Genomic DNA, 12,776 nt, shown 5'->3' on the forward strand with positions numbered 1-12,776 from the left:
GAGATGAGCGTGTATATGTTTAGAATGTGCTGCGATCTCTCCTGACAATCAGAACACTCAGACGCATCCACATACATGCTGTTTATCAAAAAAAAATAATAATAATAATAATAATAATAAATAAATAAAAATCCTTTGAATACTTTTCCAGACACATTTAGCTGCTAGTTGTTAGTCAGATAATGTTTCTGTTTCTTCTTAATGCCAACTGTGGAAAAAAATTATACCTAAAATGCTTAAGATAAACCACTGTGAGTTTACCTGCAAGCTTTGCATTCAGTTGTGACAGGTGTGCACGTGAAGAAGAGCTTCGGTGAGCGCTAACACACAAACATATAGACATCTCAACATGCGAAAGTGTTCCTCCATAACTTGACATCGAAGATGCTCACAATAGGTCTACTTATCCATCCACAGGATTTGTAATGTAGTAAAAAATGTGTAAACAAAGCTGTTTTTAGTTGCAGTTAGGGCTTCTACCTTTGGATGTCTCTGAGATAAATGCAGCTGCATGAATGTTAAAGCTTTAAATTAAAGTGTAACTACAAAAAAAAAAGCCTAACCCCTTTCATACTTACAAATACAAGCACAGCCGTTTAGAGTTCATAAATGATTAATGAGGTCAGGATTTACCAGAATTTTAAAATAGATGTGTGTATGGTCTTTTCCGGAAAAATTCCAAAACGTCCTTTGCAGTGTGAACAGCGCCTATTTGAACCTACCAGTAAAGTCGTTCTGGTAATTTTCCGGATATTTATCGCTATCTCTTTGTGAAAGGGACTATTGTCTCAGTTTGAGCTTAGGATTCTATCTACAGTATGGATGATCAAGCAGACTGATTGGAACCAACTTTGCAAGCAAAGCACAGCAGGCAGTTTTTTATGTTATAACTCTCAAAATATACTGCAAATCACCATGCCAAGGCAGCACCAATGTACCAAAGCATTGCTTTTCTTTCTTTTAATACCATCTAGACTTCGATCTGTGTGTTTTCAGCAGTGTGAGACAAGATAATTCCTTTCAGTTAGAGACTATGAGCTTTGAAATATTGCTCACACAAACACGCTATTAGATGCTAAAGAAAAGAAAAACATTGCAAAGCATCATATGGCCCGTTTAATAAAACACCTGAGCTCATTTGTATGTGTTCTGAGAGAAGCAGTCTCTGAGAAAGAATTATCAGTGAATTTATTCATAAATCAGAGCCAGATGGGACATTTACCAGAAGTCATTTGTACTCTTTGTGAGGTGGAATTTAAAAAGCACTGAAGCTCAACAAGTTCCAAAATATCACCCAAGAGCGATTACACCATCATTTGTGCAAATTTTAATGAGAATTACAGGTTTACCAAAGTATACCCAAATCTCTTTTTAATCACACCTTGGGACCGTCTTAAGTATACATGGTTGGGAATAACTGTTCTTGAGCATGCTGGATAAGCAAATGAACTGACGTGTAAAAACAGCTCTTTATCTTAACAGCTAGAGACAAGACAGAATTTTCAAAGTGTATGAGCAAATCTTTCTAATTAAAGAATTCTCTGCTGTGAGAGCGATAAATAGCTTATCATTCATTGGGATATTAAATCACAAAGCTGTTGACTTTTGCACAGTCGGTGAATACCATCAGGGAAAAATAAATCTATCTTTGATCAGCAGAGCCGTTCTGAATATAAAATCAGCACTTCGTGTTCAAAATGTCTTTGAAAATTACAATAACAGTGTAATTTATCAGACATATAGGAGAGACAAATATTACAGATTTATGTTCCTAAAGAATAAGTGCTTTTAATTTAGTTTATAGTTTATTTTTATTGTACACAGTCATTATAAAGTTTGGGGTTGTTTATAATTATATTTTGAACGGTATCTTAAGTTATGTTAGTCTATTTTTCCTTATCCTGAGCTCTCCATAATCTTGGACTAGGCCGTATACTGAGAAGATGCTGTGGTGGAAATGGATGAGAAGAAAGCATGAGACAAATTCATGAAAGACCCCAGTGACAGACGAGTCTTCACATTGATCCTGCCTGTACACCCGCAGGTGACCTACTCACACCTTTAGCTTCTCCACGGTGTATGTCCAGCAATTGATAAGCTGCGGTGCCTAGACTGCAGCTCTGCACAAGAAGTTTGGCCAGAGGAGAAATGGTCATGCCCAACTTTGCCTGGTTTTTTATTGTTGTTTTTTTTTTCTTCACTCTTGTCAATTGGTGATTTTTTTATTCCTCGCCACTGAACTAAACTGAACTTCAACTCTTCAATTTACTAGAACTTCTATGTTAAGCTGCTTTGACACAATCTATATTGTAAAAGTGCTACAGAAATAATGAATTGAATTGTGTATATATTTTTAAAAGCAGTCTCTACTCCTCAAAGTTTTATTTGATCAAAAAATAAAGCACAAACAGTAATACATTAACATGGTATTCAATTTGCATTTCATTTTTAAAACTCCATTTATTCATAATCAGATATATTTAGATATATTCATTTAGACAAGTTCATTTGTTTTCCAGTAGTTTGTTTGAAATAGAAACAATAGAAACAGCCCTAAAAATACAATAGCACCTTTGTTGCAACCTGCCATGGCTTGTTGCATGCAATAATTGAACATTTACACTTCTCTGTTTCTCAGGATTTAATTAACAGTGTTTATGCCTTTATAGCTTAATTTCCATACAATCTATTGTTAAGTGGCTCCTTCTGGCACTATTCACACATTTCTCCCCATGATATTTTATGGAGGAATCCCGAGGGGTGAAAAGTTGAAGGATATATAATGGCCATAAATTCATTTTACCACGGGTGGGGGTTGTATTTTACACAGGATAAAAAGAAAGTCTGGTTTAGGAGCAGGGCAAAGAAAGGCAGTTACTTTTAATCAAATTATGAACGCAACTTACAGGATACTATTTAATATGCCGATTAATTTGCCTCACACATATGATTGAGTATCCCTGTCTAATTTTACGTGACATGTAGTAATGAGACTTTAAATCATGGAAGCTTCACCTGTGGGGAAAGAAAAAAAATAATCTCCAAACATTAAATTTACAGAATGCCTGGCAGGCATTTAAATAATGAATCTATTAAAAAAAAATTCCCATTATACAAACTATTTAACTCCTTATAAGCTCAAACAGAGCTATAAAAGTTGTCATTTGATGGAAATCAACATGATAATGGACTATAGTAGCTATTAATTCCCAAAGTTCCTGTAAACTATGACAACTTGATTAAACAATTCATCAGCCGCTTCCTCACATAGCGGTGGCAAAACATTGTTTTACCCAACACGTTCTCATTAAATCATAACCCTTGGTCTTTTGCTAACCTTGAATTATTATATGCGGCTCTCAAAGTACCATTAATTAGGCGCTGAGAAAACAGCGAGTGGGATTTTGTGTGATTTTAGCACCTGCACGCAAACCGAGCACTTAACGGCTCTCTCTCTGAGCAGAGGAAAGGAATGGTAGAGGGGTGAGGTGAGGGCTAGGAAATAAGACATCATCGGTATTTGCTGAAATGTAAACCCGACTCCACCGAGACTTGTTTTCAAACACATTTCACTGCTGTTTACATGCGTCATGCTCTTCGTTTCCTCCTGGCCTACATTTTTTCAGTGTTGCCCATCATTGCCGCACATCTACCAAGTTTTTACAGTAAATCCAGAAATATTACAAACAGAGCATAGATTAATTGAGCCAGTCTATTTACTGAAATCAGATTATGATGAAGTCACACTCTTTAATTTTTTTTTTTTTTTCTGAAATAATGAATGAACTAAACAGACAGATACATCAGCGAAAACAAATAATGCATGCATTTACTTGGTTTGCTCATTGCAAAATGCATAGCCCATAAATATAATACATCTGATATTACAATTCAAAACACTACACTGATCTTAAACCAAAGAATGATCCTTGATGGGAATCAATGAAGACACTTTAACAAAAGGGAATACCTCTATTATTAAAGACAATAAACCAGTTTTAATTTTAAAAGCAAATGTTGTTTTGTCTGGACTAAAATGCCAGTTAGTTTAGTCATTATTGCAATGCCTGTCGAACATTTCATGCGGCAAGAATCTCCACCGTTGGTTGTAATGTGAAATAAATTCATTTGAGCAACAACAATTCTACCATAAAGTCTCCCATTACAGTTACAGGTGGCTTACTCACAAACACACAGACCGCAGGAGTTATCAGTGAACATGTATTTATTACATTAAAGCACTTACAACATAAACTGGACCATCAAACATTTTTTTTGGAATGAGCCCCCACATCCTCCACTCGTTCTACACCTGCACTGTGGAGAGCATTCTGTCCGGTTGTATCACCACCTGGTACGGAAATAGCACCAGCAGCAATCGCAAAGGCCTACATAGGATTGTGCGAACTACTGGACGCATAGAAGGAGGTGAGCTTCCCTCCCTCCAGGACATCAACACCAGGCGGTGCATGAGGAAAGCCAAGAGAATTATCAGTAACTCCAGCCACCCAAGCCATAGACTTTTCTCTCTGCTACCCTAAGGCAGACAGTTCCGCAGCATCCAGTCAAGCACCAGCCGGCTGAAGGAAAGTTTCTTCCCTCAGACTATCAGGCTGATGAACACTTAACACACCACACACAGACTCTTCCATACCCCTCACTGAACACCATCAATATATAGCATGCACTGCACTTTAACCAATCCATACTTGAAACAATACTGCCTACAACTATGTGGACACCTATTCATTGTACAAATCACTGTCAATTTTACATTGTTGTTGTATTTGCACTGTCTGTATTTTGTACTGTCTGGAGCCAGCACCTAAGCTTTTCACTTATCATAGCACACGTGCTGCTGATGATGTGACAATAAAAGTGATTTGAGGTAGGAAATAAAGATGTGACAATACAATAACGGACAATGAATGAACTGAATACAGGGGTTTAAATAATCAAGACATAATTAAACTGAATACAAACAGGGAAGAGACAGGTGGAACTAATGAAACTAATGAACAGCGGGAAAACTGATCACAGGAATCACATGACAATAACAGAAAGCACATGGAACACAACACATGACACAAACACATGACAAGAAAGTGAAAGTGAAACAAAAAAAGACACCACACTGTGACAATTATGTGTTTGTTCATGCTGACCTTTAATCTGCACCTCCCTAAAAACAAACCAAAACTGAACCAAATCTTACTGTACTGTACTAAACTACAATGTACCACTCAGTAGAAATAAGGCACTTATCCCTCATCAGCTAAAATAATAATGTGACGGGTGGCAGGTGGGCGGATGGAGCTAGACCTCCAATCTGACAATATTAATGATTTACCCGACTACGCCACCTTGGGAATTTCACCCAAATAATTTAAATACACGCACCACCCATATAAAAGGCACGCACAAGTTCGTTCCACCAAATTGCAGTCAGAGACATTGGCACGGCACAAAAATAGATTTCTTTATTAACAAACCTCACATAAAAAAAAACAGGATTAAAACCAATATTTCGACATTGACATGACAGTTTGTAAATTTATGAAGGTGCCCCAAGGCCAGAGCTCGCCAGCGTTAGGGAAAGTGGCCAGACTGTACTTCAGGAAAGTGAAAACCACTACAATCCACTGTGTAAAAAAGAGAGCACCCACACGCACAAACCAGCACACAGTGATCACTACACACTGCGAGAAATTCTAAAATGTCCAATAAAACTAGCCTCCCCCCTAGGGAGCTCTTGCTCTGTCACCAGCCTAAAAAGTCGGACCAATTAAACAAAAAAAATCCGTTACACAAGTAAATTATTAGATAAAATACAAAATGTAATAAAGTTGATAAATGAAAACAAAGAAAAGCAACTAAATTCTACCTTAAAGGGAGGAAACAATTAAATATTAAACCAAATTAGTTACTAAAGAGAAGATAAATGAAACAATAATGAAAAAAAAAAAAAACAAAAGTAAAGATTCACACAAAATGTAAGGAAAATCTCAAATTAAAACATGCTGGATGAATAAGTCAAAGTAATAAAAATAAACAAATAAATCCAGCCAAACTATATGGATTTATCCAATAGAGAAAATGAAACCCAACAAACTATAATAGATAAATATACAAACAAAATAAAGTTAAGCAGTCCTTGTGTAAACCAAAAAAAAAAACAGCCGGCACAGCCAACAAACAGTCGCGCACCTTCATCTAGTTCTTGCAGCTGAGAAAAGCGGACACAGCGTTTCCAAAACGATCGCGACAACCAAAACATGAGACAGACGCTTGCTTACCTTTTCCAGTCCTTACACGCGTTCTAGCGTTGGCGATTGCAGCCAAACAATTCAGGCGAAGCAACTTCCAGCCCGATCAAAACCCCTCACTGCCCTCAACAGGTGTGGGAAGTGACGAAGCGCGTTCACGGCGCCGCAACTAATCAGGTGACGCATCCCAGGTAGCAAATGCTTCCCTCTTTTTATAGCCCGAATGCAGTTTTGTGATAGGACAGAGAGAAGGACCCGTAAATTAATGACACTAGGCAACTAATTACCTCTCCTGCCACAATCATATAATGTTCAGACACTGCCACCTCTAAAGTATGACCCCAAGGGCTGTCTACTATTTATGATTAAAGTGGCAGGCCAAAAACAACTTTCATCCAGTCTAACAATAAAACAAGTCTTAAAGTTCTATAATCCTGATTTATTTGAGGTTAAATCACTGAGAGAGAGAGAGAGCAGAACGAGCTGTTGAAAAAGTTTGTTGAAAATCATATGGATGTCTTCGTCAAGCAGAGTAAAGGCAGATTTCCAAAGACTCTTTATGTCAACCCAGACAGATCATAAGAGGAGTAATGAAAACACCATGGAGGAGAGACAGTGAGTAATTACTGAGCGGGTGAAGTTATCCATTACAGCTTAGCTTTAGGAAAACCTGTTTCGAGATGCTTCTCTTATTTACATTTAGACAATCCTCTGTGTCCTGCATGGCACTGCTTGATGGACAAGGTGAAAACCACCTCGACACAGCAGGAGATGTTTGGTGGAGATGTTCTTGTGGGGTAAAACTGGGTTTTAAAAGACAGTTACTAGCATGCCATCACTTGTGCAGCTAGAGGTCATCGACTGCTTGTTTTAGCACAGAGCCACCTTTGAATACAGACTGTAATTTGACGACAGAGTCATTAATCAGATGGTACTGCAAGGAGACATATCGAGTAATAGCTTAAAGCCCAGACAAAGTACTAAGCTAAAATTTCTCTTTCTTCATTTTACAGATACACAGAAAAATGCCATCATTTCATTGGCCTGTTTTAAACCTGCAAAATCTAAATAAGCACTGCAAAAAGATCACTGTTTGAACCTGAAATTACAATGTCATTTCTTTAGCTGCATCACCAATAGACCAGGGAAAGATTCTCATTTATTACTACAGTATAATCCATCTTTTTTGTCCAGTTTCAAACACTTTTCAATTTTTTTTTTTTTTTTTTTTAGATGAAGATCTGTAGTTGGTAATATTGCAAATTAAGCTCAATTTACATATGAAGGGTGAAGAAGAAGAAAAAAACAAGAGAAACAGAAGCTTTGTTATCTGACAGCTGGCAAAAAAAAAAAAAAAAAAGTAGGCAGGTGGACTTTTGAGGTTGATTAAATGCATTTGACCACATGAGCATCTACACTACTGTACAACAACAATCTGCTCAAATGCATTTTTGACTAACTCTGGGAGTGCTTGAAAAGTGGAAAAGCTCAAAGTGTTCCCCCTTTACACTCACATTATTTATTAGTGAAAAATTAAATATTAGGAATAATAGCAGTTTGTTAACAGAGCCAAAAAACTGACCGCTGCATCTTATTTTCATTCATTAATTTTTTTGTCGGCTTAGTCCCTTTTTTATTCCGGGTTCGCCACACCGGAATGAACCACCAACTTATCCAGCACATTTTTATGCAGCGGATGCCCTTCCAGCCGCAACCCATCTCTGGGAAACATCCATACACACTCATTCACACTCATACACTGCGAACAATTTGGCCAACCCAATTCACCTGTACCGCATGTCTTTGGACTGTGGGGAAAACCGAAACACCCGGAGAAAAGAATAATAACAGCAAATTAAAGTGTTTGTGTCTGTGAGTGTGTGAGAGTGGCCTTTGTGCACTTGCCTTGTTGTGTCTGAGAAAATCAAAATGTGTATCTCAGCTCTCAGAACTACATGGAGTAAACAAATCAAAGACTGTGTATTTATGCACCACCGAATGTGGTTATAATGGAAGTCAATGGGACAAAAACAGCAACCAACAGTTAATTAAGGAGAAAAAATGAAAATCAATCAAAAACAATGCATCAAAGGCAATGTTGTCAATAATCTTTCACATGTCTAAGACTGTAATTTTTTTTCACAAAATCAGTGACATCATTTGCAATTAAAGAGTTCAAATCCTGTAATTTATTTAATTATTTAGTAATTTTGACCAGGACTGAGGTTGATTACAGATTTATGCATTTTTACAGCAGTCTAATATGTAGATGTTTTCATCCCTGACATCATTCCCGTTCATCACTCCAGCGTTAAAAGAACCCTCAAACAGGGTCCGGCCTCGTTGCATTAACAAAGGACTGCAATCCCACAATCAGTCTCTATATCTGTTTCTAAACTTGCTTACCTCTCTCTCATTCCCTATGATATCCAGTGTCTTTGTCCCTCCCTCCTAGTGTGGTTTCTCCTGGTCTCTCCTCTTTGGTTGTTGTCGATCCCTACTCCGTTTATCTGTGTGCCTGGCTCCTCCGCATTATCCTCTGGTCCCCCTAGTCCATCTGGTCATCCATCTCCACCTTGCAACCAAGGTCATTAAGTTCTGATTATACCTGCCATGCTATATAATAAACTGTTGTTATACTTCCATCTCTTGTCTCAGCCCCTTCTTATGCCAGTCCACTGCACCAATAACATACTCTCTGCTTCCTAATACATGCTAAATATGTTCTCTCTCCTCAGAAAGCAGATGACTAAGAATGATTAGCAGTACTGTAGTTTATTCTGTGTATTCTGAGAAATATATATAGACATGCTTTTTCTATTCATCTCTGGTCCCTGAACTCAGCATCATCACACAGCTAAAATCATTAACTCCCCTTTCATCTTCATCACCAAACACAACATAATGTGTTAGAAATTTTTATTATTATAATTTTTATAGAGTTTTTATTAAACTGTAAAATGTTCTTCTATGGAACAAAAATGTAAATATTTTAACTAATGTTTGCATTGCAGTTGTTTTTTTTTTTCATAAAAGCAATGTAAGTTAGTATTCTGTCAAACTTATTATATTAAAAAGCACAATAAACTGTCATTCTAGTCTGATTTTAATCAAAAATACTGTACGCTTTCAAAAGAAATACAAAGCATGTATACTGTGATTTGTTTATGCTGTGTTTTCGTCTTCTATGAAACCTTTTGGAACACAGCATACATAAATCAAGCTCAATGTATATATAAAAACACAAACATATCTGCAAAGACAATACAGGCTAGGGGGGAAAAATGTAAATGAAAAAATTGTATTGTGAACTATTCCTGTACTATGAATATTTTGCACCTCAGTAAACGTACCTCTGCATGTCAGCGTGTCAGTGTTCTGAAGCGTTTCTCATTAAACTGCAGTTTAAAGGGAAATGAAGGCGCTTTATAGTCTCTTCACAATTCTGTTCACACGGGTTGTGTATTTTTGTGAATGTTTGTTGGATGATTACAACACAGAGCACCGTGGGCTTTCATTTCCCACTGCAGGGCATGTGAAGCACAGCAGAGCCCGAGCGAAGCACACAAGACAGATGGGCTCCATTGTTTGATTGTTTTGAAGTGTCATTGAAAAGACTATTTGAGATCTGAATTGTCTTAGAAAAGTTGATGACAAACCTCTCTCTGCTCTCATTTGAACTCTATCTCTCTTCTAGGTTTTCTCTCACACTCTCTGAATGAAAATGCACTCGAGAAGCTAAACATTTACTAGAAAACTTGCAGCACACACATAGATCACAAAACATGACAAATAGTCCTCCTTGCAATCAAATGAGCTGTTCTTTACTAAAAAGTTGGTTAAGATTAAACCTTTTACGTTAGATTAAGTTTGATGTTTTACATGTTGACTTGCTAGCATGTTTTAGCGCATGGCTAATGTTTTGATATTATTATATTTTTACCATTTTTTTATGTGTCGATAGCATGTTTTTCCATGATTACAATGTGGCTACCATGGTGAACACTATAAGTATTAAGTATTAGTTTCTTGTTCTTCTCATCACTGTTAGGTCCATAACATCTAAAATGTTCAAAAAAATAAATAAATAAATAAATGAATAAAAAATTTTTTTTTTAAATTTTAAAAAATAATATATATATATATATATATATATATATATATATATATATATATATATATATATATATATATATATATATTAAAATAAAGTTTGTTTTTTTTTTTTTTTTTTTTTTTTTTTTACAAATGAATCATGAGCACATATTGCAATGCATCCTATTAACACAACCAAGCCTTAAAAATACACTCTGGACCACCCCTTTAAAGTGCTATTTAAAAGCGTAAACCATTGCATTAGGCAAGTAAGTGTAATTAGGGAAATCTTTGTATAAAGATGGATTGTTCTGTAGACAATCAAACAAAATACTGTAATATAAGAGGCTAAGAATAAGACTTTATACAGAAGAAAAAATAGGTCCCACTTTATAGTCACTTATACCTGTGAATTTACATAGTAACTAGATGTGTAAGTAGTATGTAACTACAGTGTATGTACACACTGGTACATAGTATTTACTTGTCTAATACTGATGTAACTACACACATGTAACAACCCACTGAATAGTATGTGTAAGTTCAAATGTGTAACAGGACATTGGTAACAACACTAAGAAAGTACACATCTGTAACAAGAATTATGTAAGTGCATTGCGCAACAACAATATGTACTTGCAGGTGTTTTCCCACTACTTGTGCACATTGTATGGCAGAACTAAAGCTGCATTAGGTTTCACCTTGTGATATCGATGTACTTACATGGTAACTCCAAAGGAGCTGTCCACTCAATATAAAGTGTAAAATGTTCTCAAATTACTGTGTAACTTGTAAAAATATCTTCTATGCAACACTTTATTAACAGTGTACTTACATGGTAAATCCTCAGAAACTGTCTACTCAATATAAAGTGTAAAATTGTCACAAATTACTGTGTTATTTAGAAAACATAGTCCTCTGCGCAACTGCTTAACAACAGTGTACTTACTGTACAAGGAAACTCCTCTGGAACTATCTACCCAATATGTAAATACTATGTGTAAATAAAGTGTAACATTATTTAATAAGTGTTCTTCCAAAATGGTCACAAACTACTGTGTAATATAAATCCTAATCTAACACATTATTAACAATGTACTAACATGGTAACTTCTCACTGACATGGAACTGTCCACTCATGTCCTCATATCACTGTAGCAAGGGAAAACGCATGGCAAATCCACAACAATACATTCATTCATTCGTTTTCTGGTTGGCTTGGTCCCTTTATTAATCTGGGGCATGTGTACTATTCAGTAGGTTGTTACATGTGTGTAGTTACACCAGTATTACACAAGTAAATACTATGTACCAGTCTGTATATACACTGTAGTTACATAATACTTACACGTCTAGTTACCATGTAAGTTCACAATTAGGGTGTTTGGATGTTCCCAAGAAATGAGTTGCATGAGTTTTTATAGTCTACAGAACAAACCATCTTTATACAATAGCTTGCCTAATTACCTGCCTAGTTAATCTAATTAACCCTTTATTTGTCACTTTAAGCTGTATGGAAGTGTCTTGAAATATATCTAGTCAAATATTATTTACTGTCATCACGGCAAAGATAAAATAAATAAGTTAATAGAAATGAGTTATTAAAACTATTATGTATGAATTAAACAGAAATTGGGAAAGAATATATATGGGGCAGCACAGTGGCACAGTGGGTAGCACAATCACTTCACAGCAAGAAAGTTGCTGAATCGAGCCCCAGCTGGGTCAGTTGGCATTTCTGTGTGGAGTTTGCATATTCTCCCTGTGTTCGCATGGGTTTCCTCCGGATGCTCCAGTTTCCCCCACAGTCCAAAGACATGAGCTAGGTTAATTGAATAAGCTAAATTGGCTGTAGTTTATGTGAGTGTGTGCATGAGTGCATGGGAGCTGGGTTGCAGCTGGAAGGGTTTCTGCTGCGGAGAACATGTGCTGGATAAGTTCATTCTGCCTTTCCAGCTGCAACCCATTTCTGGGGAGCATCCGTACACCCTAATTCACACAAATACACACTACGGACAATTTAGCATACCCAATTCACCTATACCACGTGTCTTTGGACTTGTGGGGGAAAACCGAAGCACCCAGAGGAAACCCACGCGAACACTGTATGCCAATATACAGTTACAGTATAAATATAGTATGCGTGTGTGTTTGTTTGTTTGTTTGTTTGTTTGATTATTTATTTCTTTTTGTGTAATGTCAAAGTAAAATTACAATGTACATCATATTCACTTCTAAAGCTATTTTAAAGATATACTTAACGCTTTATTTTGCTTCATTTTCATTCGGCTTAGTCCCTTGTTTAATCTAAGGTCGCCACAGTGGAATGAACCAGCAACTTATCCAACAAATGTTGTATTCAGCGGATTCCTTTCAGCTGCAACCTATCACTAGGAAACACCCATACACACTCAT

At 36.5% G+C, this 12,776-nt stretch overlaps 1 protein-coding gene across 2 annotated transcripts in view; it reads right to left on the reverse strand.

Annotated features, from left to right (window-relative positions):
• The window catches only part of thsd7ba (thrombospondin, type I, domain containing 7Ba), a 402,275-nt gene extending 392,318 nt beyond the window's left edge, over nucleotides 1-9,957 (reverse strand). The window contains exons 1-2 of one of the 2 annotated variants that reach the window (XM_073912504.1): nucleotides 9,620-9,957; nucleotides 8,673-8,882 (exon numbers count right to left, since the gene is read on the reverse strand). The gene's annotated coding sequence lies outside the window, so the exon portion shown is untranslated. Of the gene's footprint in view, nucleotides 1-8,672; nucleotides 8,967-9,619 lie in introns of those variants that run through there. The other variant, XM_073912505.1, reaches the window with a different exon arrangement.
• Between the last annotated feature and the right edge of the window lie 2,819 nt (nucleotides 9,958-12,776).

This window comes from Danio rerio, chromosome 9 (genome assembly GCF_049306965.1).
Source record: "Danio rerio strain Tuebingen ecotype United States chromosome 9, GRCz12tu, whole genome shotgun sequence".
Lineage (NCBI taxonomy): Eukaryota > Metazoa > Chordata > Actinopteri > Cypriniformes > Danionidae > Danio > Danio rerio.